The sequence below is a fragment of the Lissotriton vulgaris genome, chromosome 3_1 (assembly GCF_964263255.1).
Source record: "Lissotriton vulgaris chromosome 3_1, aLisVul1.2, whole genome shotgun sequence".
NCBI lineage: Eukaryota > Metazoa > Chordata > Amphibia > Caudata > Salamandridae > Lissotriton > Lissotriton vulgaris.
The window spans coordinates 76,423,287-76,449,422 of record NC_141689.1 but is presented as its reverse complement, the minus strand read 5'-3'; positions in this window follow the sequence as shown (position 1 = coordinate 76,449,422).

The following is a 26,136-nucleotide window of genomic DNA, read 5'->3' as shown; positions in this document are numbered from 1 at the left end:
CTATCTTATGCTCCCATGGTGGACTCAATCTTATGCTCCCGGGTGGACTCTATCTTATGCTCCCGGGTGGACTCTATCTTATGCTCCCATGGTGGACTCAATCTTATGCTCCCAGGTGGACTCTATCTTATGCTCCCAGGTGGATTCTATCTTATGCTCCCAAGGTGGATTCAATCTTATGCTCCCATGGTGGACTCAATCTTATGCTCCCAGGTGGACTCTATCTTATGCTCCCACGGTGGACTCAATCATATGCTCCCACAGTGGACTCTATCTTATGCTCCCATGGTGGACACTATCTTATGAGCCCATGGTGGACTCTATCTTATGAGCCCATGGTGGACTCTATCTTATGCTCCCATGGTGGACTCAATCTTATACAACAACGGTGGACTCTATCTTATGCTCCCATGGTGAACTCTATCTTATGCTCCCATGGTGGACTCAATCTTATGCTCCCAGGTGGACTCTATCTTATGCTCAAACAGGTGGACTCTATCTTATGCTCCCATGGTGGACTCTATCTTATGCTCCCATGGTGGACTCTATCTTATGCTCCCACTGTGGACTCTATTTTATGCTCCCACTGTGGATTCTATCTTATGGTGCCACTGTGGACTCTATCTTATGCTCCCACTGTGGATTCTATCTTATGCTCCCACTGTGGATTCTATCTTATGCTCCCACTGTGAACTCTATCTTGTGCTTCCACAGTGGACCCTGTCTTATGCTCCCACTGTGAACTCTATCTTGTGCTTCCACAGTGGACCCTGTCTTATGCTCCCACTGTGGACTCTATTTTATGCTCCCACTGTGGACTCTGTCTTAAGCTCCTACAGTGGACTCTATCTTATGCTCCCATGGTGGATTGATTCAATCTTATGCTCCCACTGTGGACTCTATCTTGTGCTTCCACAGTGGACCCTGTCTTATGCTCCCACTGTGGACTCTATCTTGTGCTTCCACAGTGGACCCTGTCTTATGCTCCCACTGTGGGCTCTGTCTTATGCTCCTACAGTGGACTCTATCTTATGCTCCCATGGTGGATTGATTCAATCTTATGCTCCCACTATGGACTCTATCTTGTGCTTCCACAGTGGATTCTATTGTATGCTCCCATGGTGGACTCTATCTTATGCTCCCACTGTGGACTCTATCTTGTGCTTTCACAGCGGACCCTGTCTTATGCTCCCACTGTGGACTCTGTTTTATACTCCTACAGTGGACTCTATCTTATTCTCCCACTGTGGACTCTATCTTATGCTTTCACAGTGGACTCTATCTTATGCTCCCACTGTGGATTCTATCTTATGCTCCCACTGTGAACTCTATCTTGTGCTTCCACAGTGGACCCTGTTTTATGCTCCCACTGTGGATTCTATCTTGTGCTTCCACAGTGGACCCTGTCTTATGCTCCCACTGTGGACTCTGTCTTATGCTCCTACAGTGGACTCTATTTTATGCTCCCACTGTGGACTCTGTCTTAAGCTCCTACAGTGGACTCTATCTTATGCTCCCATGGTGGATTGATTCAATCTTATGCTCCCACTGTGGACTCTATCTTGTGCTTCCACAGTGGACCCTGTCTTATGCTCCCACTGTGGACTCTATCTTGTGCTTCCACAGTGGACCCTGTCTTATGCTCCCACTGTGGACTCTGTCTTATGCTCCTACAGTGGACTCTATCTTATGCTCCCACTGTGGACTCTGTCTTATGCTCCTACAGTGGACTCTATCTTATGCTCCCATGGTGGATTGATTCAATCTTATGCTCCCACTATGGACTCTATCTTGTGCTTCCACAGTGGACCCTGCCTTATGCTCCCACTGTGGACTCTATCTTGTGCTTCCACAGTGGACCCTGCCTAATCCTCCCACTGTGGACTCTGTCTTATGCTCCTACAGTGGACTCTATCTTATGCTCCCACTGTGGACTCTGTCTTATGCTCCTACAGTGGACTCTATCTTATGCTCCCATGGTGGATTGATTCAATCTTATGCTCCCACTGTGGACTCTATCTTGTGCTTCCACAGTGGACCCTGTCTTATGCTCCCACTGTGGACTCTATCTTGTGCTTCCACAGTGGACCCTATCTTATGCTCCCACTGTGGACTCTGTCTTATGCTCCTACAGTGGACTCTATCTTATGCTCCCACTGTGGACTGTGTCTTATGCTCCTACAGTGGACTCTATTTTATGCTCCCGCGGTGGATTGATTCAATCTTATGCTCCCACAGTGGACTCTATCTTGTGCTCTCACAGTGGACTCTATCTTATGCTCCCACAGTGGACTCTATCTTATGCTCCCACCATGGACTCTGTCTTATGCTCCCAGGTGGACTCTATCTTATGCTCCGCAGTGGACTCTATCTTATGCTCCCACCGTGGACTCTGTCTTATGCTCCCAGGTGGACTCTATCTTATGCTCCCACAGTAGACTCTATCTTATGCTCCCACCGTGGACTCTGTCTTATGCTCCCAAGTAACCTCTATCTTATGCTCCCACTGTGGATTCTATCTTATGCTCCCACTGTGGACTCTATCATGTGCTCTCACGGTGAACTCTATATTATGCTCCCATGGTGTACTCATTCTTATGCGCCACAGTGGAATACCGATGGCCATATTTTGAGATTGCAGCCTGGTCAGGATCTCTGTGTCTACAGTGCAGCACATGCACTATGCTGAGTAGCATGCCGGAGGACCCATATTTTCTTGGTACTGATTGGCATACTTTATTATTGTGGTGATACAAGCTGCCAAAGTGAGAGTTTGTTTCGCTTAAACAAAAAACCAATGTCCAGACATGTATTGGAATCAGAGGGGAGGGCTAGTCCACCTTCCCCCTTCTCTAGAACTAGAGGGGTCTCAGTAAGGGCTGGCTGCCAATTCGGGAGACATGAATCCGTGTGCCACCCTTGCCAAGATACTGATAATTACTTCTTTATCTGTCTGACGAGCAACCTGCAATATGGATGTAACAAATACACTGAGTAGTGAGTGCCAATACCACAGAGGTGAATCTGGATATTAGCAATGCAGGAAGGGTGGGTTAAAGGAATCAGTCCGTCTGCATAAATACACGTATTGTCTCTGGAAGTTAGCACTTTGTTTTACATTCCACCTAAACAAATAATAGTGCACTGAATAGCCTAATGACCTAAAAAGCTCAAAGATAACAAATTAGACAAAGGCATAATCTTAAAAATTTTTACATGTATGTACCTATTGTACTTTTATTATTGATCAGTGATATTTATTTGTTATTTGTTATATAGGTATAATTAGCAAATGATGCTATTTTTTGTAATGTCTTTATTAGTTGCTCATATTCCAAAAATGTCAATAAAATATTTTGAGCTTAAAAATTGTTTTACATGTTCAGGTAACATTTCAATAAGACTGGATACATGTGTAGCTCATGAATGGGAATGCGCTTCCAAAATTTCCCTGGCTCAAGTCATAGTCTCAGGAGCTTGGTACACCAACTCACACGCTTACTTGGCCAAAATAATCAGGCATGTTTTGACACTATTGCATACTGTTTTACAGCATAAATTATACATTGACTAATGCGACAATAATGCACGTACACACTCCATCCTCATCTTAAAGCAACTTCCTGTAACTATGATACCCTAGGTTAATGGACTCTCCAGAACATTATCCACTCTGTCAAATACTCCCACTCCTAATTATCTTATCCCAGTTCCTGGCAAACTCCTTCACAGACAACTGTAAGGTACACTGTAACCTTCCTTCCACATGCTTGGTAAGCTCTATCTCTGCCCTGTCTCCTCTCGAAACCCTACAGTATTTCCTCCTATAGAAGCCCTATGCCCCTCTTTCCTCCGCCATGCTGTAATACATTTCGCTGTTCCTCCATTTTCTTTTGTTCCTCCCTGGCTTATTCATACACGCCGTGATTCACCCTCTATTGCACAGCACCCCATAGCTTTGTAGCTAGATTTTCACTTTATAAATCCATTAAATACAGACAACTCAGAAAGAAAAAGGGAATGGTTAAGTTGGTATTTTAAACTTAGAACCTTATTTAAAGTTTGGCGGACAGGATACTCCATGACAAATGTGGCGGATGTCCCGCCCACCATATTACAAGTGGATTGTATCTGATTGAACGTGTAATATGGGAGACAGGATACCCGTCCCGTGTCGACTTTGCATTTTATCCGCCAAACTCTAAAAAACGCCCTTCGTGTCTTCAATGGCCCTGTGCAATAACTGTACATGTACCTATTCAGTATACTAACTAAAATGAAAAGAAAACAGTTATTCCCCATGTCATGGACCTCTGAGCCATGAGGAGGGCTCCAAAGAACAAACATGGACTTACTCTGCCAACAGGTCATTCACCTAAATGGTTAATTTCCATGGAAATGTAATCAATGACTAAAATCGTGTATTTTGGGAGGCATGAGAACTGCCATGTGTGGTACAAGACTCCTTGGTTTCTTTTTGACTTTCATATGAACCTATTCATCTGATCATACACTTAAACATGTGTAAGTATAGTATATCCCCATCACTGTACCTTAAATTAGTGATCCCCTGGGGATTTTTGTCTGAATTCAATTTTGATCTTTAACATTTCTTGTTTTCGAGCATATTTATTTCCTGCCTAACATTACTGTGCATTTAATTTTGTGGCGGCCATGTGCTCCTCGGCGACTATTTCTTTGATTGATAGTAAAGCACGTAAACTGAAATTTTCACCATGTTGGCTTAGTACATGGTGTTCATGAGAAGGGTAACCAACGAGAAGTGGACATGTATGAGTCAACCGGGAAAAATAGTTGCGTACTTTCCAAATATACGGCTCATATTAAGGATGAGAAGCAAACAATCAAACTATAACAGAACATGGGAAACCTTTAATAAGAGGCATTGCTCAAGTCCCTGTCATTCTTTCTTCTGAAGCTGGGATTAAAACCAGATTGAGGTTGCATGAGAACTGCAGCCATGTGTCATAACCTTCTTGTGAAATGGCAGGGGGTAGTCCTTGCCATGTGTTTGGTATCATTCGCTCCATTCAAGTCACTCTGTGCCCTTCCTTTCCTTGCAAAAGTCAGAAGTCTCTTCAGAACTATTCAACCTCTTGCTTGTTCAAAATTAGCCCAGCAGGAGGGAAACAATTGAAGAATTTATAACTAATGCTAGACAGAAGCAAAAATTCAAAAATCCTTTGAGATAAGAAAAATGTGGTTCCAGAAGAAAAAATCCAAAATTTTTCCATCAAAGATCAATGGGTTTCTAAGAGGGAGTTTGCGAAAGAAGTCATACACAGATATATGAATGACGGGCATGAGAAAAGGGGATGGGACAAGGAAATAGGATCCATCATGCACCCTTGGAAATCATTCCTGCAGATGGGAATCCATCTCTGTATGGTTTCTCAGATGTTGGTCTCATTAGAACATATCCTTTCAAAAACATGATTAAAGACTTGGTACTTCATAGCAAGCAACTTATTTGAAACTATTTTTGAAATTATGAAAAAATAAATGACATACAGCTCACTAATTAGTTCAAAAAGCCTTTTTTATTTTACTGCTGTTCCCAAAAGGAAATGTGTGTGTCTTTGCTTATTGCTAACAGTGGAATGTTGTTTTGATGTTGTTACCATAAACGTGGGAAAAGGTCATATGTTGCCTTCACTCTCTTCAAGTATCTATGGTAAGTTCGAATAACGCCGCCATCTTGCCTTTAGCAAGCGTGGTTGGGAGTAAATGATTGTTGCGCAATTTGTTTGTTTGATTTGGCTAAATGGGTGGAACAGGCACATAACTTTATGTTTGGGTAATAAAATCACGAATCAACCTAAGCCCGAAAAGGCATATTCACAGTATAAATAACATAACTTTGCTCTGTAATGGTGGCAATGCAAAGGCAAGAAGTTCTTCATGCCCTTTGAAATAAAAGAGGATCACATCTGAAGTAGAAAGTTCTGTAACCTCCACTTCTGTTAAAAAGACAATTTTAAATCTGTAAATGTACTCACACATCCCCTTCCTGGATATCCATGTCCAGTGTATGCTAAATGAATGAGTACATGAGTGAATAATAAATGCTCATGTGTGCAGCACACACCACCCTCTTGGGCCTGCCTTTGCTATAAACTCTACACGTTGACACGCGGGCCTATTCACAAAGAAGCGTGTACATTGCTGCATGTGTGTCATACCCCTGTCCATGGACTGAACCTACCACTGTCCAGCTCTCTCACAAAATGTCCTGGACAGCTGTGACCAAGATGTACCCATTGTAGCGCACCATGGAAGAGTATTTTAATCGCAACATTTCCTGGCCTGTGCCTGCTTTTGCCAACCCTGTAGCTGCTGAATGTCACACTGAGTAGATTCTGCTTGCAAGCAGTGAGCACTGAAGGGAAATAAAGAAAACATGTTTTCCCTTTTTTGCTTGTCGAAATATTTTGTTTTTCCACACACCTCCTCTAAGAAGGGAGAACATTCATGCTCTTCCCTACACTTTCCGAAGTACTTACACCTGGATTATTGTGTAAGGTTAAAGGTCCAGGTAGGTGTGGTGTGTGACAGGCATTTACAATGCCTGTTAATAGCCACAGAGGTACCACTGTGTTGGTGTTCGCTTTACTGCACTGTATTTCCCCACTAACTACTCTACAAAGAGCCCACACACGGGTGGTGCCCCTGACATGTACCGCAGCTCTCAAATGGAGCAAATATTAGCAAGAGAATGAAGAAACCTCAAACCTGCCTGACTGCAGTAATAGCAGCAAGAGTTCCCCCTCCGCTAGACACAGATGGAGCTGAGAAGAGAGAGCTGCCAGCAACAGTTGCATTCCACCAGGGTGACTGGGATGCAGGTCAGCAGCTCTGTCATTCCTCTGTCAGGTTCACTATAATCCTGTTACGTTTATTCCTTTCAAGATCACTATATCGCTGCTCAGAAGTTCCTGTCTACCTCTCGATGACAAAATCCTGTTCAGCAGTTCCCTTTACTCTCTGTTAAGTTGACTACAACGCTATTTAGTCGTTCTGTTCTTCCTCTGACTGTTTCACTATAATGCTGCTTAATTGTCAGTCTGACTATAGTTCTTTTCAGCAGTTCCTTCCTCACTCGGTCAGGTTGACTATAATGTTGTTCAGCAGTTCCTTCTTTCCTTTACCAGTCTCATCATTAAAATGCAGTTGAGCAGTTCCGTTGCTTCTTCTTCTCCTTCACCTCCTGTCCCTTTCATCTTTGCAGGACATTCTTGCACAATGTGAGCTGGCTTTCCAACTGCAGGCTGCCATGCCGTCACTTCGGCTTCGATCTAGGTACCATTCAATGCAACTCTGAGCGCCTTTGCAGGACAGTAGTTCAACTGGGACCTCGGCCGCCTCTGGGTCATAAGTAAGCCTTTCTAACTTCTAAATAGGAAGAAAGGCAGGACCTCGCTGAGCACCACAATATTTCTGCAGAGCCTCCTGGTAGCATCATTGAGTGCTGGGCACAAAACCCACACTGCTCATCAGCTTACACCGAGAGGCTCCACTCCTTAAAACATAAGTCAAAGCATCTTAAGGATTACCGGCAGCCATCCTGGTAAGTTGAAATGTTGGCGCCTTCAGCAAAAGGAGTAAATGCAAAGGCTGAACATACTCTTCAAATGCGGTGAAGAGTGGCATGACCCTTGAGGAATGCAAAAGGAAACTACAGCCAGATTTAATAAAAGTCATCCAGTATAATGCAGATTTCTCTGTAACGTGACTTACTTACTTATACCTACTACCCCTTCTGGGGTACAGGCCATCAACCAGGACTCTCCAGCCATCTCTGTCCGGGGCTTTTCTTTCAATCTGACTACAGGTGTAACCCATCTCCTCCCAGTCCGCCTTGGCACCAATTGTTTCTTGCATTTCCTCTTCTCCTTTTCCCTTGAGCTTTCCAGATCAAGGTTTGCCTGTTGGTATTCAATGCAGGATGCAGAGGGTATGACTTATCTAGCCTCAGCGTATTTCATGATTACTTCACGAGCAATGAGTTGGTAAGTCTGCTGCCATAGGTCGTTGTTGCTGATGGTATTTGGCCAGAAGATCGTCCAAAGACAGGCGTTGATGAAGGTCTGTACTTTGTTGGTAGTGATCACTGTTGTCGTCTAAGTTTCTGCTCCATACTGAAGGACCGACTTAACATTGGTGTTAAAAAGCCTAATCTTGGTATGCATCATTACGTCTTTGGAGCCCCAGGTCTTCCTGAGCAGAATGAAGGCAGCCAGTGGCGGCTGCTGTGGCATTTAAGTGGTGAAGCAGTGTTGGGGAGGGCAGCACAGGGGAGAGCAGCGCAGGGAATTAAAAAAAAATAATAATGTTTACCTGCATTCTGCGTCGTCAGTGCTCTTCTGGCCTCAGCTCCTAAACTCCCGGCATGCCATAGGGTCTCCTGCGCCAATCCAGATGCTGCTCTCATGCTTGTATTACCCAGCATGAGAGCAGTGCCGTGATTGGTGTGAGCACCATAGTTAGGCGCTAAGGGACATGACCTTCTCCTTGTTCTCCACACAGCTATAAAGCACAGCCCGGGTGGAGAGATCTAAGTGGGCATGATGGTTTGGCTTACCTTAATCGGCCAACCAAAAAATCATGCGCACTTGAAGCAGTGCCACAACTGCTCCCCCTTTCTGCAGCTGTGTCGACATTTTAGAACCAACAGCCTGCCCTCTGCTCAGCTGCAGGAAGTAAGTGAGGCATATTAAAATGATAATAACTTTTTTTATCATTTTATTTTTCACTGCACAAAAGTAGTGGGGTGAAGCTTCTCCACCTTAGCGGAGGAGCCACTGCTGGAAGCAGCTTTGCCGATTAAAGCACTCTTTATCAAACCATGACACCCCTGTACCTCTACCAAACAACTGAGTGCCCGTGGGCTTTGAAGTCTGATGACGGATGCTAAAGAATGATGACAGACTCCTCTCCTTTATCAAAAAGCATTGGCAAAGCCAGTAGGTCTCGCCTTTTCTAATGGTTTTTAGCCACTCAGAAGACAGGGAGACGCTCTCAAATGGATCACATCCTTCCTCACAGGACGCATCCTGATAATCTGCCTGCCGCCTTCACCTCCAAGCCCAAGCCCAAGAGCATCATCTGTGGCGTCCCCCAAGTCTCTTCTCTCAGTCCGACATTGTTCAACACCTAAATGACACCCCTGACCAACATCATCATAATCCATGGACTCAAATTCATATCCTACCCAGATGATACCCAACTCATCTGCTCTCTCACCTGCCACCACCAGAACTAACTTCCACAACGCCATGACGGGCATCACAGAGTGGATGAGGACCAACTGCCTGAAGCTCAACACAGACAAGGCAGAAGTGCTGATTTTGGGAAAAACACCTCCTTGTGGGACGATACCTGGTGGCCCCCGGAACTTGGACCCACACCCTCTGCAACTCACCTAGCCTGCAACCCCAGCATCACCCTCAACATCAAAACTCACCATGAAGCTTCAGATCCATGCAGTCTCCTCCATTTGTTCCCCCCTCCCCCTCCCCACCTGCAAATGTCACCCTCACTCAATGATTTCAGAGAGGGACTCGAGACCTGACTTTACGATTGAGACCAGCGAGACCTCAGAGCCTGGATACTGTCAGGGGGTGAATAGTCGAGCTCTATCTGTACTGACATTGACACTGTACAGCATTCCTAATGCTGTGCAGCATGGGTTAAGAAAACAAACAAAAAAGAGCTGGGGAGCATTCTCATTTTGTAGGTGCATGCACCACACATGCACGCGCCTATAAGATGGCATGAGAGGTTTTTGATATTATTTACCAAAAATGTCTGGTAACTTTAAAAAAAAAAAAAAGTTGGGGGTGTAAGCTCGGGGGCAAGAAACATAGACGGCACAGGTGGGAGAAAGTATCACAAAAGACACAGGTGGGTGAAGATTCATAAAAGACAAAGGTGGGGAAAAACAACCCAAAGGTATGGGTGACAGGAAGGAATACAGAGAGCATGGGTGGGAGGAAACAACACGGAGGGCGGGGATAGGGAAAGAAGTACCAGGCAAGAGAGAGGAACATGGAACAGGGGATAAGTATACATGCGAGAAAGCAACAATGTGGGGAGAAGTGCACAAGGGTGAGCCAAACATGGGTGACAGAGGGCAACAAGGAGTACAGCCAGAGGAGAAAGGTAAATAAGGAAAAGATGGAAAATACATGCACTCTCATAGAATGTTTACCAGAAAAAAAAGAAGAAAACACTGTGCTTGAAAAGCAAGCAGTGGAAGTATAGAAGTATTGCATTTATGTTCCCTGAGAGTGCCAAACTCAAGACGAGGAAGGAAATACAACACAACGTAAGCAATTAAATGACAGTGATAGTAAAGCCAACCAATGGTAAGCAGTGGGCAGGCTCCGACCCCACTGTGAGCTGGCAAGGGGTCTTTTCATCAGAAGACATCTTGCGCTGCCTGCTGGGTGAAATCTAAAAATGAGTCACAAATTACATCAGTACATCTAGAAGCACAGTCCCAATGCCCTTCCTGGTTCTAAAGCCAGACTGGTGGTCACATAAGATATTATAAGAATCAACGGATAATCAAAGTTAAACTGCCACCAGCCCTTTATGGTTTTAAGAAGCTACATGATGTTCGAGAATGGTTGGTAGCTGGAGAACAGCGCCTGATTGAGAGAAACTTTTAGTAACAAAGGTGAGACCCAACCTTTTGTAATTATGGAGGATACATCTCTAAAAGAGTCATTTATATAGAGTTGATTAATAGTAGACAATGATCACAGAAGAAGGATTTCATGCTCTAAATAATATCCCCAACTATTTTTAAGACAGGTTTAAACCTGACATTTGGAATAAATTTAACCACAAAAGGTGAGTGCAGTTTCGTCCTCATGCAGACCAAGACCTCGCTCAGATCCGGAGCAAAAGGTTTGTTGTCCTTTCACAGTCTCGGGCCCCTTTGCACACTACCTATCTTTTCTCGTTTCTCGACAGACCCAATACGAGTTTGAGATCATAGGATGGGGCCAATTTGAACTACTCCTTGCTGTTAGGTATGATTCAATATTACCAATTTGAGCTCTTTTGTGGAGACGCATGGGGTCTTAGCCCCCCGTCAGGCCGGTTTCCGCCCCGCACACTCTACGGAGTCCGTAGTACTTTCGGTCCTTGACAACCTCAGGGAGGGAATGGATACCAACCAGACCCAGGCCCTGGTCCTCCTCGATCTCTCAGCCGCCTTTGACACGGTTTATCACACCATCTTACTTTCCCGTGTCAAGGCGGCGGGGATCGGGGGTACCGCCCTGGTATGGTTATCCTCCTTCCTGAGGCACCGCACCCAGGCGGTTCGCCTGGGTGATTTTTCTGCGGACTTCCGGAAAGTTCAGTGCGGGGTCCCCCAAGGTTCCTCCCTTTCACCCCTTCTGTTTAACCTTTACATCGCCCCTCTTATTTTCTCACTGCAGCAGATGGAGGTCTCCGTATATAATTATGCGGATGACCTCCAACTTGTCTTTAATCTGTCTTCTTCCCCTTCTTCTGTCTCTAATTTTCAATCTACTATGATTCACATCCGAGACTGGATGAACCACAACCATCTGAAACTCAACCCAGACAAGACTGAGCTGGTGTTGACGGGTGGTTCATCCAGTCCCTGGTCTTCTCTGTTTTGGCCCCATTCCCTAGGCTCTCCACCTGTCCCCTCTACCTCAGTAAAAACATTAGGCATCAAACTCAATTCCCAGCTCACTCTTCACTCCCAGGTTAGTTCTGTGGTGTCCTCTTCCTTTCTTTCACTGCGCACTATACGCAAGGTGTCCCGTTTCTTTTCTTTTGACGCTCTGAAATTGATTACCCTGGCAATGGTCATCTCCCGCCTGGATTACAGCAACGCCCTATATGCTAGTATACCTGCAAATAGTCTAAGGCGGTTGCAGCAGATTCAGAACCAGGCGGCGCGCTTGGTGTTTAAATTGCCAAAGTTCCACCATGTCACCCCCCTCCTTAAATCTTTGCATTGGCTCCCAGTCCGTGAGCGTGTCCAGTTCAAGCTTGCTTCCATCACCTTCCAAGCTCGACTGGGCACGGCACCGGCTTTTATCTCATCTGAGATCATCCCCTATGTTCCTACCAGGGAACTACGTTCATCCACCAAATCCCTTCTTACAGTCCCGCGGTTCCGGAGGAAGAAATGGGGAGGATCGAAATTTGCGACCCTTGCTCCACTCTTTTGGAACTCCTTACCTCCAGAGCTCAGAGCCTCGACTCTCTATCCGCACTTCAGGAAACAGCTTAAAGCTCATTTGTTCACCAAAGTTTTCAATTAGTCCTCCTGCAGTTCGAATCCCTTTAGCTTAGTTTCTGCCATTCCTGCCCTGCCATCTGCAAGTTGCAGCGCCATGAAACCGCTGGTGAATGTGCGCTAAATAAATAATTTTAAATTCAAAATTCAAATTCATACCATCCTGAATGTTTAACTCTTGCAGAAAATTAAAGGGTCGATCAGATTTTGGTTCTCAAACTACATTGTCACAGGTATATTCACCTGACTAAACTTCTTTGTATATGTCTTGATATTGTTAACTAATCCTGTTGCTGTAATGTAGTTATTAAATCACCACAATGAAAGTTTATTGGCTATTGATCTGTTCGGTTTTGTTCAGATGGATCGCATCAAGTAGCACACTGCCACATGTGATTCTCGCGTGGCATGTATAACAAAGATTGCCCTAAATGCTGATGTTCTGTCTGACTTATAAGGTATACATACAAATTATATCCCAGTGTCTAGGAGATAAAGAAATAACAGGAACAACTCAAAAACCACAATTATTACACATGACATATAATTTATATGTATGGATTCCCATCACTCACCACGCCTGGTGATTAGCTTCATCATTTGGGTATCCTTTTGTAAAGATTGACATTCTTGCTCCATGGATATTAGAGCTCTAGGATGTCAAAAAAGTATATTTACCAAGATGAGTAGTGTATTTAAGTAGTAGAGTGTCCTCGAAAAAATGGTCAACATGTTTCAGCACTCGACGGAAGATGTAAACCAGGTGCTCTCATCAGGACCTCTAAAGATATTGGAGCTACTGCTATAAGTGTAAACTAGACATAGGGTTTTACTCAAACCAGAAAAGGATACAAAGTGAGACAGCTTTCTCACAATCCAGAATTCTCCATAGGTTCACAAGTGATCTGAAAAGATGAATGGAGTCACAAAATGTGCAGTGGAATCCTAGGATAGAGTCCTCCTGTTCATTCTTTAATTAATGTGTGGTAACAAAGTAAACCATCACACTTGCGCCCAAAAGAAAAAGACGAATAACCCCCATCTTACCTCGTAAATATGGAGGACAAGGCCTCACCCCACCTGGCAACAGCTCAGGATAAAGGAGGCACTTCTCTAGAAGGAAAATACACCAAACTAAAATTCATGCAGTGTAACATATAACCTTCAACATTAAGAACAAACTAAAATACCCAGGGTATCAGGTGAAGAGCAATCTCCCCTCATGTATCAACACACCCTCTCTCATATTAAACAACACTAACCCTCAATGAGGGTATTTCTTATAGTGTTAGTACATAGATTTAAACGTATTGTATTATGCTATGGTCACAAGTGTCGTGATAGTGACCATCAAACTCTTTTCTTTTCTTTAAAGTATCTCAATCAACGTCCATAAGCTTGGGATTTCAAAGATGGTAATGATAATGTGGTGCTAAATAGTGTCCGTTTATTCATAAAACGGCAACGAAGCAGATCGCGATCCATAGGCAATCTTAGGTACCGTTGGTAGCGATATAATTAACCAGATGATAGATCTCGACAAACCGCCAAATTAGTCATTAGTAATGGTGGAATAGATATAGTCTTAGTTATCAACCCCCTTAAAGAGCAACTTGTGCTTGTAGGCAGGAAATAGTAATGTGCATTTAAGCATGAGTTAAATTAAAGGTTCGAGTTTGAAGAAAGTGTACCCGCTCTTACCTCTCCGTCGGTACCTCTGACGGTCTTCAGAGCCGTCTGGGAGGTACCGATTGGAGGGAAAAGCACTCAATAAATAGATGCCACTACACCTGAAAGCCTACTTCTGTCTTCCCTCTTGCTCGGCGTAGTCCCGGTGGACACGAGAGTTCGTCCTCGATCTTGCGGGACTACGCCGGCAACTACCAGCAACCTAACGATTCATGGGAATTGTAGTCCCCGAACTCCATATTTGGCACTTAGATAAAGAAAGGAGACTGAAGGGTAGATGTAAAATCGTACTCCCTCGGTCCCTGTATAAGTTCAGTGTGTCAAGAACTACCGAATACCCTGACGATTCATGGGAAAAAGTAGTCCCCGAACTCAATATTTGGCGCAAGGCCAAATAAAGGAGATTAAAGGGTAGATGGATCGTGTACATGTGATATCATACTCCTCCGATCCTTGTATAAGTTAAGTGTATCAAAGAACTCCGTAGTGAAATACAAAAAATTCATTAACAAAGCCATATTTATAACATATGCCTTGACCAGTAAAGTTTACAGTGTGTTCAAAGGATACATATCACACTCTCCGTACAGATGTTGGCTAGATACAGTGAATTCCGGTCAGCAAATTTCTGAGGCCACAAAAAGAAGTAATTCTTCGTGACTTTTTTTGGACTGTATTGGCAAGATATTCAAAGGACAACAGCACAGCACCAAGGAGCGACCTAAAGCACAAAGTACAAAGACTTAGGATGTTATAGAGGGGACCAGGGAATAGAATCATTCAGTCCTTGTGTATCACTTTTAAGTCTGAAGACCCACTGTTGTTCTCTCAAAAGTAAAAATTTGGAAACATCAGTGACATGTTGTGGGATAAATGGTTGTTCCAAAATAGTCCACAGCATGTCCTCTGGTCTATTATTGAATTCCAAATAGTGGGCTGTGAGACCGGTTGCTTGTTTTTTGCACCTTACAGTGCTCATGTGCTCCATGACCCGCAACTTGACTTTACGTACGGTCATTCCCACATAGTTCAAATTACAGGGGCATGAAATCAGATACACCGCTTTCTCACTATTGCAGTTAGTCAATCTTTTCTGTACCCATGGGTGGTCCATACCTATGTCTACTGTCTTAGTTTTTTTGTCATAGGACACACTTTGCATGCACCACATGGATAATGTCCCTGCAGTGATTTCTTCACGTCATTAGACACTGTACTATAGGTGTTGACAATCCATCGACACTGGAAAATTCTGAAAGTCGGAGGGGAAGACATACCAGAACCTCCCTTTGCATTCAAGAGAAGCAGTAATTTACGTGACAAATTAGTACACACAAGACCTCGTACTTCGGAACCATTGACCCAAGATACCATCTGGGGGACATCTGCACTGATAATACCTAGGTTGTCAGTACCATCTTCTAACATTACTCTTGATCAAAAAGCTATTCGCTCAGGTTATCCTGAAATACAATCATTTGGCTATATCTTTGTAACACTGGTAGATCATTCTAACTTGTCAGCAGATTCTAACTGCAAAGCACTGCTTCACATACACCCTCAATGGAGTATTACACAGGTGATTCCCGTCTCCCCCACTCCACACTTGAAGATGGACTCACTTGATCCCTATTGCACTTTATTACTGACTATATCTCATCATATCTCCTGCAGCGTTGAGAAAGCGCTAGTCTAAAGGACCAACAGGGGGCGAAACACAGTGGCTGTCTAATCAGCTGTCTTCTTGTGGTAAACTCTATAAATGAAGCGCAGATAGAAAATTCCTATAGCGAAAAAAAACGGAGACAACACACAAGAAGTGGTATTCATTCTTACTACAGTCAAGAATATCTGGAAAATTGAATAATGGCATACTCTATATAGCTGGGAGATCGCACTGACCCCTTTTACAAACTTTGATTTAGAGGTATGGCAGGAGAGTTGGACCTTCCAATACAATACCACGATCGATTTAACCAAAGTAGGAACTGCAGCTTGATGGAACTCATTGACATGGAAATTACATATTCACAAGGAATCGCGTCCTCTTCTCTTGGCAATCCAACTCTTCTAAATGATCAAATGTAAACAATGTTTTTCTCAAAAATGGGTGCTGCTCAACCCCCCAGTCCTAGAACATGGAGACCTAACTGTAGTGTCCTGGTAGGAATAACGACAGACACTACATATGCATACATCAGGGAGCTTTATTGATTGCTTCTTTCCTCGTCCTTGTCCCTACTCTAACTGCCCCTTTCCTGTCTCCACTCCTGCTCTTCCTCTGGCCCCTTAGCTCCGCCCACTCCCAACTACTAGACTGCATCACAACATTACATCTCCCCCCTTGTTAACTAAATGAACTTAGCGTCCAACATATTTGTAGTTGCTTAGCATCCAACATATTTATAGTTCCTCGATCAGCCACACGAGTTCGCTGCCGTTCGTTTGAGCTATGGAGACGCATCTCCTTTCCGTTGTGTGGCTTTCTGTCACCTTGCTAAGAGCAGCCTTTCCTACAAGAGTGCATTTTTGCAATTGCACGACGTCTCGCATGATCTGCGCATGCTCAGATTCGTGGTGGTCTTCAATCAGCTTCTGGGTGATCCGCTCACCTTCAGGGTCTGAGGTGACTTTGAAGGGCTCAGCTTGATATCGGCAGACTGTCTTCCTTTGTGACTCTTCTTCAATTGATGTTCGATCTCCTTTCTGAGGGGATGTTGTTCTGGTTCTTTTCCGAGCACCCGCATAAACTTTTACTTCTTTTTGTCTTGTCCGGTTAGGGGCAACACTGCCCTCCTGTTCAGAGTCATTCAGGCCAGACGGTAAGCCGCTATCTGAAGAGATCGTCTTGGTTTGGTTTGGGGTCTCAATTGCTGCCTCTGGTTGTCTCATCCACTCCCGCTCGCATTTGGGACTGGTGAACCCTTGGACCATCTGGGCACATGTATGTTTCTCTCTCATCCAATGATGATCTGTTTCTAGTGACACGTCTGGCTTTCCTTGCAGATTGACTGGCTGGTCCTTTTCCATCCGGTGAGCAATATCCACTATATCTGTTTTCCTTTTGTAGGCCCTTTGAGTCAGCCTCGCTTACCCCATCAGGGTTGATGGTGTATTATTTATGTCTTGAGACACCTGTGACTGACATGACAAGTTGTCTTGTGAAGTGAGTGAGTATTCAGAGACGTTGGTGTGAGACATATTGCTCTTGACGGGAAGGATGTCTCTTGGTTCTCTGGTGTGCTCAGGTGGTTGACGCCATGGCCGTTGTCGGGACCATGACTCGGTCGACTCGAGGGATCGAGCAGACGTGCTTTCTGAATCGGAAGAGTCTTTGGTTGCTTTCCTTTGAGAACGTTCCTTTGAGTGTGTCCTGAATGGTAAAGTTCTGAAATAGGTAAGCCGTGAGGGGCTGCTCCTAGAGTCGGAAGTTTCTTTGGGACATTTCTCCGGGTACCTTTCTCGAAATGACTTTGGTGTCATCTCACTGGAGAGGTTGTTTGATAGCCACATGTTTATGTCTTGTGTTTGTTCCCAGGGTGCTTCATATTTGCTTCTCTCACATGATGGTAATGACCTCCTCTCAGTTTCCTCGTTCTCTCGGATGTCATGGATGTATTTGTCTTCCCCTTTCCGGTGTCTGAGTGAACCAGTCCATCTTATGCGGTTGGCTTCCTCAGCTGTACTATGGGTTTGATGTGTTCTACTGCTTGATGCTTCCTCGGACGCATCTGCAGAATTTGGCGAACAGCAGGATGCTCTGGGATGCTTGTGTGCCGTCTTCTAGTGTTGACATGATTGGTCCCATCTTCTATAGTTTGTTCTTCTTGCCCGCTCGTTGGGCAGGCTGCTACCTTGTCCATGTGTGTGATCTGTCCCACTTGACGCTTCATCCTCTTCAGAATAGTTTGTGCCGTACTTTGAATGACTCCTTTGGGTTGAATAACTCCTCGAGGTTGTGTCAGTGAGACTGTCACAATACTGGATTGTCCTGGTCTTTTGTATAGTTGACTCGGAGTATTCCATGTCACTTTGTCTCTCCCTCTGTCTTATCTCTGGTCTGCCTTCACCCTCCCTCTTTCTGGTTTTGTTTGTTTCTGGGGTTTTGTTCCCAGACATGAGGGATATCTCTTTCCTGGTATCTTGGTGTCTTACATTCGGGTGCAACTCTCTTGATGTGTCTCTTGCTTTGACCCGCACTCCAACTTCGGCCCGTCTGATGATTTCCTTTAGCGACCAATGCCCTCGAAGGATCTTGCGCTTCGTGTTGGAATTTGAAAAGCCTTCGATTATCCGGAGCCGAACTGCTTCCTCATTTGTAAATGTGTTGAACTGGCAGCATTGTACCAGACTTTGCAACCGGGTGATGAATTTTGGCAATGGTTCTCCTGGTTCCTGCCGTGCTGTGCTGAAAGCGATGCGATCATGATCCACGTCCGCCTGTGCGTGGAAATGGGCACGTAGTTTCTTTTGGAGTCTTTTATAGGTCTCTGTGTCCTTTTCAGGAAATGTTCTGACTAAGCGTCGGTCCTCATGACCTAATAGCTGGAGAAGTAGTATCAGACATTTTCTATCTATTCACTCACCAGTTGCTTCAAGAAAGTCATCCAGTGATTCCAACTACCGGTTCCATTTGGGACCCAGACTCCGAGTGTCAGTCTGTGTCACTGTGTGCGGCACGTCTTTGCAGGGATTGGACCGTTGGGTTACTTCTCCCACAGCCATGAGAAAAGAAGATTCTGATCTGTTACAGGCACAGGACTGTTCACTTTGTTTCTCGTCTTCTTTGCTGACTCTCTTCAGCTGAGATCCTTGGTCTGGTCGTTTGCTTTGAGGTTGGTAAGCTTCGCAACTATTTCGGTATGCGCCAGTGCGTGAAACTTGGATTTCTTGAGTTCAAAATGGCCACCACTCAGCTACACTATGCGTAACTCGTGGCTCCCTTTCCTTAGGGCCGCATGCTAGCTGCAGGTGGTTGAATGGCTCTTCCGCGATGATGACTGGCACATTGACATCTTGTTCATTCATGCATCTCTTCTGGACTAGTACAGGTCCTCCAATCACTTCGTTGATGAGAGAAAGCTTCCTCGACATTCATCTGTTCATGCTTCTGGATCATTTATTTTATTAACCTCTGTTACTTTTGAATTGTTTGTCTTCACGTAGTGCTGAATGTTTACTTTGGCACTTGCCTTTGCTCGTGATCATTGGCCCTTTGTTCCTTTCACTTCATGTTTAACTTCTTGTTTCTGGTACTGCCTTCTGCAGTTCTTCCCTCTTCGGAGTCTTCTGCAGTTCTGCCCTCTTCGGGGACTTCTGCAGGACTGTCCTCTTCAGGTCCTCTGCAATTCTGCCCTCTTTGGGGTCGTCAGCGATTCTGCCTTCTTCTGGGTTTTCTGCAGTTCTGCCCTCTTCGAGGTCTTCTGCAGAGCTGCCCTCTTCAGGTCCTCTGCAATTCTGCACTCTTCGGTTTGTGCTCAACGTTGTCTTTAATTGTCTCTGGCGTTTGCTTGTGTTTATTTCATTTGGCTGATGCGTATCCTTTCATTACATTTGCCACTGCTTGTTCGCTTGCGTTTATCAATGCTTATTTTATTTCAGGTACCAATGCTTGTTTCATTTCCCTTGCCAATGCTTGTTTGCTTATTTCTTGTTGTTGCAAATGCTTGTTTGCTTGTTTCTGTCTTCACCAATGCTTGTTTGGTCTTCGCCACTGCTTGTTTGGTCTTCGCCAATGCTTGTTTTGCATTTACCAATGCTTGTGTGCTTGCCTCTTGTCTTCGCCAATGCTTGCTTGGTCTTTGCCAATGCTTGTTAGCTTGCTGCTTGCTTTTGCCAATGCTTGTTTGCTTGCCTCTTGTCTTTGCTGGTGCTTGTTTATGTTTCCTTATTACACCTCTTACATTTGCTTGGGCTTGTTTTCTTATTATACTACTTGCATTTGCTCGTGATTATTTGTGTCCACTTATCGCTTCTATCTATCTCTTGCATGTGTCTGTGCTTGTTTCTTTTCTTCACTTGCATTGGCCAATGCTCGTTGCATCACTTTTGTAGTTGCTCGTGCTTGTTTGTGTATCGTACTTTTGCCTTTGCCCGTGCTTGTCTGCTATTTCTTCCTTGCATTGACTCGTGCTTGTTTGTTTGTCATCCCTTTGCATTGATCAGTGTTTGTTAACTTGGCACTGCTTGACTCAAAGATGGCCGTTTAGGCATTTGAACAGGGGTGTCTCTACAGGCTGCCTGACTCTAATATGGCCAACAGTCTTGTAGTGTCAGTCTCCATGAGATTTAAGATGATTCACACTTCCAGCCCAGAGATTCAGACACAGATGCACTCGGCACTTACTGTCAGCCGATCGTTGGAGGCAGCAGGGCTTTGTCGATGCCTCACACGCTTCTGGGCCGTCAGCACACACAGGTGAGGTCGGGGTAAGCTCCCGACTTCGTTTCTTTTCACGCGTGCCGTTTCTCACGCATCGGGGGTACATTTTCCTTCACTTTTGGCGCGCAATGGTCGCATGCCATTTTGCACGCATCAAGGGTGAGTCTCTGGCTTCAGCGCACACCGGCGCTCTTTCTCCAGCACTTCTTCGAGGCTTCCGCAATGCCTCACACGCTCCTCAACAACCGGAGCAGCAGGGTAGGATCGGGGTAGGCTCCCGATCTCTGTCTCCACAGCGCACCGCTGATCACACGTACCCGGGGTAAGCTCCTGGTTTTGGCGCCACACAGCGCTTCTTTTCAAATCTTCTTCAGCGCTCAACCACGCTGATCCTGCAGAGCTCTAAGCGACTGGCACTCGCGGAGCTGGGGCAATTACCGCTGGCCTCAGGTTCTTGGCAGTGGCGTCAATGGGGCACACGTGTCGCGACGGCGACTTTCTTTTTCTTGGTGCCCAGGGACAGGACGCTTCTTTACGGGGTTCAGGGATGCCAGGCTGCAAATCCCACCCTCGTCGCCAGCTGTTGTGTCCTGGTAGGAATAACGACAGACATTACATATGCACACATCAGGGAACTTTATTGATTGCTTCTTTCCTCGTCCTGGTCCCTACTCTAACTGCCCCTTTCCTGTCTCCGCTCCTCCTCTTCCTCTGGCCCCTTAGCTCCGCCCACTCCCAACTACTAGACTGCATCACAACATTACACTAACCTTTTAGAACAGGGTCCAAATATGCAGAAAGTTATTTTTTTTGTTGCTTTGTGATATTTACTAAATCTTCATGACAAGGAACCAAGCTTCCCTAAACAATTTTTAACCCAGAACCATGAATGTCTATCTTTACCCAGGAATGGAGAATTCTCATTGGTAACTAGTTTACTCCTTTAATTCAAAAGTCGTTTTAGACCGTGGAGTTAGTACAGTAGCCTCAGACTTAAAGAGAAAAGATTCGCTTTTTACAATTCCTGTTTCAACAATCTAGAGGCCCAAATAATAATGAAAGATGGCATCTTCGACCTTTTAAGCATCCATCTAGGACCCAACACAGCTCTACCATGTCTGAAACTGCAAACTGCAACACCATGATCAGTTCATCTTTTTTTACTCCAAAATATATTTTATTCCAGTAGGTACACGAAATATATCAGTTTACATGAAATTAGAACATTAAGATAACATATATGTAAAGTTTCAAGTAACTCAAGTAGTTTAAGTATTAATTAAACCGGTAGGTGCATAAAAGAAACAAAACATGTAAAAATGAATTGTTAATCACCCTGTTGTCAAGAGCAGGACAAATTATGCTTTAGTGTCTAAAAAGTTGCAAATTAATCACGCATTTAGCACAAATCACTTACCAGTGACACTACTCACAGCATTCTACCATGCGTTTCATAATCACAGAGATCTAAGAATTCTTCTCCAAATAAATTAAACAATTCACATTGTTCTCTGAGTTTGAATACAACTTTTGCCATTTACAATAACTTACAAAGGAGTCAGTTTGTGGCTTGTGTGGATTAATCTTCTATTTCTCTGAAAGATGTCTTGTTTGCCACCAAAACACCTCCTAGTAGCCACAGTTGTTATCCTTTTTGTACCTGTGTCATTAGAGAGAATGGAAAGGGGCGACCACTCGGTCCCCCCGAACGTATGGTAGGGGGCCCGGATCCCCCCGGGAAACCATTTTGGGCGGGGGGCGTGTCTCGGCTGGTATGCCCGAAGCGGCGTAGCCGGGGCGCGCCTTTTTTCCCGCCCAAGGAGGGTTGTCCTAGACACCTACACCGTTGGCCACGGTGACCACCAACCAAGGAGTGGTGGGAACGGAGGTAAAAAAGGGGTTTGTTGGAACTTTAACAGAGGCAAGTGCACGAGGCCACAAGGGACATGTAAGATCAGGCATGAGTGTGCAGGGTGCGGACACTCTTCGCACCCTGAGAGTTCGTGCAGAGCCAACAATGGTGATACAGGGGGTAGAGGAGGGACCAAACAGGTCTAATGTCGACCATGGGGTACCGCTACCTACCGCCGTAGATATCATGGCAATGATCCCCTGGCTATATGAATACCCTGATCATGTCTCCGCTGGGGTGTTGCGGGATGGCTTCTCGTATGGTTTCCACATCCCGGCGGGGGATTTTCGGGGGGAATCACTGTGTAAAAACCAACTGTCGGTGCAGCAGAATACGGCAGTGGTGGAAAGTAAGATTGCAAAAGAGGTTGCCCGGGGCCGGGTTGCTGGCCCATATAGGCACCCGCCAGTCCCTAATTTCGTTTGTTCACCGTTGGGAGTAGTCCCCAAGAAGGACCCAGGTGAGTTTAGGTTAATTCATAATTTGTCGGCCCCAAGGGGTCTTACGGTGAACGATGCGATTGATCCAGGAATTTGTTCGGTGCGGTACGCATCCTTCGATGAGGCCGTCGCCATGTTGAATCGCCTGGGGCCCGGAGCGCTGATGGCTAAATCGGATATTGAGTCAGCGTTCCGGTTGCTCCCGGTACACCCACAGGATCAGCGTCTGTTAGGCTTTGTGTTTCAGGGACGCTACTACATGGATAATTGTATGCCAATGGGTTGTTCTATCTCTTGTGCCTATATTGAAAACTTCAGTTGTTTTCTGCAATGGGCGTTCACCAAAGCCAATGGCCATACCCAGGTTATGCATTACCTAGACGATTTTTTGTTCCTGGGGGCTGCTGGCGACACACAATGTGCACTGGCGTTACAGGAATTTTGCACTCTCATGAAGAGGTTCGGGGTGCCATTGGCACCCGGTAAAACGGTCGGACCATCCACTTCACTCGAGTTTCTTGGAATTGAGCTCGATTCGGTGGAAGGATGTTTCCGTTTGCCGGTGGGGAAGGTAGCGAAGTTCAGGGCTTCCCTGGAACTGTGCGTTAGCAAAGAGAAGGTTACTCTCCATCAGTTGCAACAAGCAGTGGGCCAGCTGAACTTTGCCCTACGAGTGATACCAATGGCCCGCCCCTTTTCCCGCTCTATTGCACAAGCCATGGTTGGTCTCAAGGAAGGACACCATCGCACCAGACTGTCTGCAGAGGTTCGCCAGGACATGCGCATATGGTTGGCATTTCTGGCGGATTTCAACGGTCGAGTGGTGTGGGGCAAGTCACCAGCGTCCTCGGACGAGCTGGGTTTGTGGACCGACTCGGCAGGGAGCGTGGGATTTGGCGCCATCTTCGGTAATCGATGGTCAGCACAAACATGGCCGACGTGGTGGCACACCAGTGGGCTCACAGGTAACATTGGGTTTCTTGAGCTGTTCCCTATTTTTGTGGCTCTGAAGGCATGGCCGGATGAGTTTCGTGATCGCACAGTGGTGTTTTGGTCCGACAACATGACCGTAGTTGAATGTATAAATAATCAGGCAGCACGCTGCAGGTGGATATTGAGATTACTGAAAGAAATTGTACTACTTTGCATGAGACTGAACGTACAGTTTAGGGCGAGGCACGTGCCGGGTGTGTTGAACCAAGCGGCTGATGCACTCTCTCGTTCCCGCATGCAGGCCTTCAGGGGTTATCTACCTTCCGCGGACCTAGTGGCAGCACCATTTCCCGAAGCTCTCTGGTTACTCGGTGCCCCGGATTACAGGACCTCGTGGGAGCAAGCCTAGCCCCCAGGACAAGGAAGGCATACGAAGGAGCGTTTCGTTCCTATTGTGCATTTTTGGGTCCAGCAGTGTGGAAAATTAATACGGTTTGGTAAACATTATCTGTGCCATCTTGCCTTTTCCCTCGATGCCACACTTTTTGTCGTGCACACCCGCCATTTTAGGTGCCTTGGCCAGAACCACACTCTGCGCGCTACTGACCCCTAGCACGGCTCTTCGCCCTCACAAGCACATCCCCCCGCCTGCTGACAGCCCCCGCTCTCACATGCCCTGGGTCATAAACCTCTCTTCCACGCAGCTCTGCCTCGGAACCCCATCCTGTTCCCAGCGCGACACCTCCCACCATTCCTTTCATGGTCCCGGATCCTTTGATAAAAACCCCCTTTCCTCTGTACCCGTTTGTCTTCCTTGTTCCCAGGCCGCCACCTGGCCCTGCGGATACTGCTATTGCCCCCCCTCCTGTACAGTAGGAAGCCTCCCCATCAAAGGATCCAAGAGCTGATCAAAGCCCCCACCCCATGAGATCCGATCAACCTCACACATTCCGTGAATCGGTGGAATGTCCAGCTGCGCGATAATCATCACCTGTTGTGACCAGGGTGGGGACTTCAACTGTAAATGTGTGTAGGAACGGGCCTGAAGCGGGGATTCTGAGGATGTCTTTCCGTACATCAAAGGGTTGACAGAGATGTGTTTTATGCAATAAAGTAATAAACTTGTGTATAAGAGGCCAGGCCTCGGAGATGCAGTTAGAGCACCTTGTGACGATACTTGCTGTCTGAACTGATGTGGTCTCCTCCGGAGAGAATAAACCCTTGTTTCCAGCCTTCCAGTCTCCAGCGCCTGCCTCTTCATTGATTAATATTTTGTGGGTTAAAGAGGCGATACCGCCGGGCAACACTTAAGGATCTTTGTTTATTGGTTGCTTCCTACCTTTTAACAATTTGCGTCCCAAACGTGGGGCCCATCAGCGACACGTGGATCCAGTGGTAGAGGTCCTGACGACAGAGTGAACGACTGCAACGATCGGGAGAGCTCATGCCCAATAGACCCTCGTCTGGCAGCCGATCATCCGAACTTCACTGGTTCCGAATCGACCTCTCTCAAGTGATCTACGGTCCTGACTGGGAACCCTCAGGAGTGCCGTGGCAATATCGGAGATTGGAGGACGATCGGGCGCTGGACGCGGAAGACGAGAAACAGCCCATGTGGTCCGGGTAAGGTCGTGTAAACATGACGAATTGCGAAATAATTGTTTGATTGATCGGAAAATACTAGTATTACTCTTTGTTGATTCGTTTGGAGATTCGCTGTCTGCAAACGGAGAAACAATAGGCTCTCCCTTTGCAAGCAGTGAAGGATAGGTAACGCAGACTTTCGTCTCCATTGTAATCCATCGTGCCTATCTTTCTCCCCCACCGATTGATTGTTTGAAGATTGTTCTCTGGAGATTTCCTTCTCCCCCACTGATTAAATGATTGAACCCGAACTAACGTTCGCGGATTGTTTTCTGGAGATTCTCTATCTACAAACAGGAAAGAACAGATTTCCTCTTTGCAGATGGTGAAAGGGTAAGTAACGCAAACCTTTGCAGGCCTACTTATTCTCCCCACTGATTGATTGACTCATTGACTGATTGATTGATTGTAAGGGTCGCTCCCTGTTTTATTGTCAGAATAGATTTTGCTTTTGAGATATTCACTATTTGCAAACAACGTAGAATAGCAATATTCTGTCTAGTCTTTGCAGGTAGTGAAGGATAGGTAACACGGACCTTTTGTCCCCGTAGTGATCTGTCATGCTTATCTTCTCCTCACTGATTGGTAGCTGGTTCAACCCGGACCGTTTATTAGAGGTGGACCATCGAGCTCCGCTGGAAGGCACCCCTAATAAAGACATGTTCACAAAATACGGATTAGTTACCATAGCCTATAGTAAGCTGTGGCATAAGTATACCAAAGAAAACCAAGAGAAACAGTGGCCACTGATAGGATCCTTCGACCTTGGTAAAATAGAAACGTTAGAAACAGCCCTTTGTAACAGTAAGACGACGCCTATCATGCT